This window comes from Babylonia areolata, chromosome 16 (genome assembly GCF_041734735.1).
Source record: "Babylonia areolata isolate BAREFJ2019XMU chromosome 16, ASM4173473v1, whole genome shotgun sequence".
NCBI classification, from domain to species: Eukaryota; Metazoa; Mollusca; class Gastropoda; order Neogastropoda; family Buccinidae; genus Babylonia; species Babylonia areolata.
In genome coordinates, this window is record NC_134891.1 from 7,889,942 (window position 1) to 7,894,941 (window position 5,000).

General features: G+C 50.6%; 1 protein-coding gene across 2 annotated transcripts in view; it reads right to left on the reverse strand.

The window, feature by feature from the left end:
• LOC143291105 (aquaporin-5-like) overlaps nt 1-5,000 on the reverse strand; it is a 108,248-nt gene that overhangs the window by 5,453 nt on the left and 97,795 nt on the right. The gene's annotated exons all lie outside the window — the stretch shown is intronic.

Sequence of the window (5,000 nt, forward strand, 5' to 3'; positions counted from 1 at the left end):
TCTTTCTGACCTCACATGACGTCTACTACGTCACTCTATCATGTTCTAAATATTCCTTCTATTGTCTACAATCACACATTATCTCTTATATTTGTATTTCTCTTTTTCGTCGCAGCAGATTTCTCTGTGTGAAATTCGGGCTGTTCTCCTCAGGGGAGAGTGCGTCGCTACACTGAGAGTGCCACCCCCTTTTTTTTGTATTATTTCTGCCTGCAGTCTTATTTGTTTTTTCCTATCGACGTGGACAACCCTTTTGTTGCCGTGGGTTCTTTTACGTGCGCTAAGTGCATGCTGCACACGGGACCATCCCAGTTTATCGTCTCATCCGAATGACTAGCGTCCAGGCCATCACTCAAGGATCTAGTGGAAGGGGAGAAAATATTGATGACTGTACGGTGATTCGAACTAGCGCGCTCAGATTCTCTCCCTTCCTCTAGGCCATCACTCCAGGAGTGGAATGAAGGAGAGAAGAAGAGGAATGCAAAGGGGTGGAAGGGGGGGGGGATGTAGAGAGAGAGAGAGAGAGAAGTAGAGAGGGAGGATGGTATGAATATTAGATGAGATATTATGAGAGAGAGAGGGGGGGGGGGTAGGGGCGGAGGGATGGACAGAGAGACAGAAGGGAAAAGAGAGAGACAGAGGGGGAAAGAGAGAGAGAGACAGACAGAGGGGAAAAGAGACAGAGGGGGAAAGAGAGAGACAGAGAAAGACAGAGGGGAAAAGAGAGAGACAGAAAAAGACAGAGGGGAAAGAGACAGACAGACAGAGAGAGACAGAGTGGGAAAGAGAGAGACAGAGTGGGAAAGAGAGAGACAGAGTGGGAAAGAGACAGACAGAGACAGAGGGGGAAAGAGAGTGACAGAGAGAGACAGAGGGGGAAAGAGAGACAGACAGAGAGAGACAGAGGGAAAAGAGAGAGACAGAGGGGGAAAGAAGGGGGAAGAGAGAGACACACAGAGACAGGGGGAAAGAGACAGACAGACAGAGAGAGACAGAGGGGAAAAGAGACAGACAGACAGAGAGAGACAGAGGGGAAAAGAGGCAGACAGACAGAGAGAGACAGAGGGGGGAAGAGAGAGACAGAGGGGGAAAGAGACAGACAGAGAGAGACAGAGGGGGAAAGAGACAGACAGAGAGAGACAGAGGGGGAAAGAGAGAGACAGAGAGAGACAGAGGGGAAAAGAGAGAGGGGGGGTGGAGAAAGAGGATGTGGAGAATGAGAGACAGAGAGAGACACAGAGAGAGACAGAGGCAGAGACAGACAGAAAAAGACAGAGACAGAGAGAGACGGAAAGTTTCGTTGTTGTTTATTTGGTTGTTGTTATTATTTCTTTTTGTTGTTGTTGTTGTTGTTGTTTGGGGATACGAGAAAGCGTGATGGGCGATATTAATATACACCAACCCTGCCCCCTCTACTGTCTTCTCCTAACCCCTCCCCCTCTCCACCCCCCACACCCCCACCCCCCACCCCCACAACCCCCCTAGCCCCCTTTTTCCCCCCAAGCGGTCCCACCCCCACACCGCCTTCCCTCAGCCACCCCAAACACCCCTGGTCTATAAATAAATCCGATCATGCCCCCCCTTTCTCGACTTTCTGTGCACCCTCTTTGTCACGTTTGAAACGTTGAAAGCAGGTGTGTGTGCCCACACCGACCATTCACGACGTTGGGACAGGGCAATACATTATTATCATGCAGACAGCTTGTCAACGTAGGAATATCAGTGAATGATAATGTGCACGCGCTATGTGCGCCATTCAAAAGAGAGAGAGTGAGAGAGAGAGAATGAGTGACAGAGAGAGAGAGAGACAGAGAGAGAGAGAGAGACACACACACAGAGACACAGAGAGAGAGAGAGAATGATAAAGGTATCTCAGAATTGCGCTGAATCTTGTGTAGAAACGATCCTATCAAAACCAGTCAAACGCTTGGTTAACTTTGATTCAGAGGGATGAAAAAAACCAACAAAAAACACACAACCTACCACCAACAACACACCAACAACAACATATAAACATGTAAATAACCCCCCAAAGAAAAGAATTGTCCTTTTTTTTCTACTCTCAATTTTTTTCCCCCCCCATAATTATGGACTCATCAGGAGAAAGCTTCTTGTCTGTGTATAAGAAAGCAAGAGAAATTGGGTGGAAAGGCGAAGAATAGGGGGATAGCAATTTCGTTTTTAGTAAGAGGTAGGTTTTAATCAAAAGACCCAGACTTGAAAGAGCTGAGTGCAGAGATTGGCCGAAGTGAAAGAGAGAGCTCATTTCCAAGTCTAAGTAACAGTCCACAAAAGCAAACTGAGCGTCAGCGGACTGTGAAGTGTTTGAGCGCAGATAATAAATTAGAAATAGTGAAATTCGCACGCGCGCGCACGCGCGCGCGCACACACACACACACACACACACACACACGCGCGCGCGCGCGCGAGCGCGCGCGCGCGCACGCAGGGAGATACAGGCAGGCAGACAAAAAAATACAGAGAGAGAGACAGACAGACAGACAGACAGACAGACAGGCACAGGAGACAGGATTGGACAGGAGACAAGACGGGAAACAGGACTAAGGACAGGACAGATGAGAAAGGACAAGAGAGACAGGACAGGACAGGAGACAGGACAGGACAGGAGAGACAGGACAGGAGACAGGACAGGAGAGTGGACAGGTGATAGGACAGAAGAGACAGGACAGGGGACAGGACGGGAGACAGGACAGGAGACAGGACAGGGCAGACAGGACAGGACAGGAGAGACAGGACAGGGGACAGGACTGGGGACAGGACAGGGGAGACAGGACAGGAGACAGGACAGGAGACAGGACAGGAGACAGGACAGGAGACAGGACAGGAGACAGGGCAGGAGACAGGACAGGAGAGACAGGACAGGAAAGACAGGGCAGGTGAGACAGGGCAGGAGACAGGGCAGGAGACAGGACAGGAGAGACAGGACAGGAGACAGGACAGGAGAGACAGGACAGGACAGGAGAGACAGAACAGGAGAGACAGGACACTAGATCAGGACAGTACAGTGGACAGAACTGTGCGGACAGCAGACTTGACAGGAGACAGGACAGAAGACATAACAGGAGACAGGACAGGACAGGGGACAGGACAGGAGAGACAGGACACCAGATAGGGACAGTACAGGGGACAGAACTGAGAGGAGGACAGGGCAGAGAGGACAGGAGACACAAGACAGAAGACACAAGACAGGAGACACAAGACAGAAGACACAAGACAGGAGACACAAGACAGGAGAGACAGGACAGGAGAGACAGGACAGGAGAGACAGGACAGAAGACACAAGACAGGAGAAACAGGACAGAAGACACAAGACAGGAGAGACAGGACAGAAGACATAACAGGAGAGACAGGACAGAAGATACAAGACAGGAGAGACAGGACAGAAGATACAAGACAGTAGAGACAGGACAGAAGACACAGGACAGGAGAGACAGGACAGAAGACAGAAGACACAAGACAGGAGAGACAGGACAGGAGAGACAGGACAGAAGACACAAGACAGGAGAGACAGGACAGGAGAGACAGGACAGGAGAGACAGGACAGAAGAGACAGGACAGAAGAGACAGGACAGAAGACACAAGACAGGAGAGACAGGACACAAGACACAAGACAGGACAGAAGACACAAGACAGGGGAGGAGAGACAGGACAGGAGAGACAGGACAGGGGAGACAGGACAGAAGACACAAGACAGGAGAGACAGGACAGAAGACACAAGACAGGAGAGACAGGACAGGAGACACAAGACAGGAGAGACAGGAGAGACAGGACAGAAGACACAAGACAGGAGAGACAGGACAGAAGACACAAGACAGGAGAGACAGGAGAGACAGGACAGAAGACACAAGACAGGAGAGACAGGACAGAAGATACAAGACAGGAGAGACAGGACAGAAGACACAGGACAGGAGAGACAGGACAGAAGACACAAGACAGGAGAGACAGGACAGAAGACACAGGACAGGAGAGACAGGACAGAAGACACAAGACAGGAGAGACAGGACAGAAGACACAAGACAGAAGACACAAGACAGGAGAGACAGGACAGAAGACATAACAGGAGAGACAGGACAGAAGACACAAGACAGGAGAGACAGGACAGAAGACACAAGACAGGAGAGACAGGACAGAAGACACAAGACAGGAGAGACAGGACAGAAGACACAAGACAGAAGACACAAGACAGGAGAGACAGGACAGAAGACATAACAGGAGAGACAGGAAGAAGACACAAGACAGGAGAGACAGGACAGAAGACACAAGACAGGAGAGACAGGACAGAAGACATAACAGGAGAGACAGGACAGAAGACACAAGACAGGAGAGACAGGACAGGAGAGACAAGACAGCAGAGACAGGAGAGACAGGACAGGAGACACAAGACAGGAGAGACATGACAGAAGACACAAGACAGGAGAGACAGGACAGGAGAGACAGGACAGGAGAGACAGGACAGAAGAGACAGGACAGAAGAGACAGGAGAGACAGGACAGGAGAGACAGGACAGGAGAGACAAGACAGGAGAGACAGGACAGGAGAGACAGGACAGGAGAGACAAGACAGGAGAGACAGGAGAGACAGGACAGGAGACACAAGACAGGAGAGACAGGACAGTAGAGACAGGACAGGAGAGACAAGACAGAGGAGACAGGACAGAAGAGACAGGACAGGGGAGATAGGACAGGAGAGACAGGACAGAAGAGACAGGACAGAAGACACAAGACAGGGGAGACAGGACAGAAGACAGAAGACACAAGACAGGAGAGACAGGACAGAAGACACAAGACAGGAGAGACAGGACAGAAGACACAAGACAGGAGAGACAGGACAGGGGAGACAGGACAGGGGAGACAGGACAGGAGACAGGACAGGAGAGACAGGACAGAAGACACAAGACAGAGGAGACAAGACAGGAGAGACAGGACAGAAGACACAAGACAGGAGAGATAGGACAGAAGACACAAGACAGGAGAGACAGG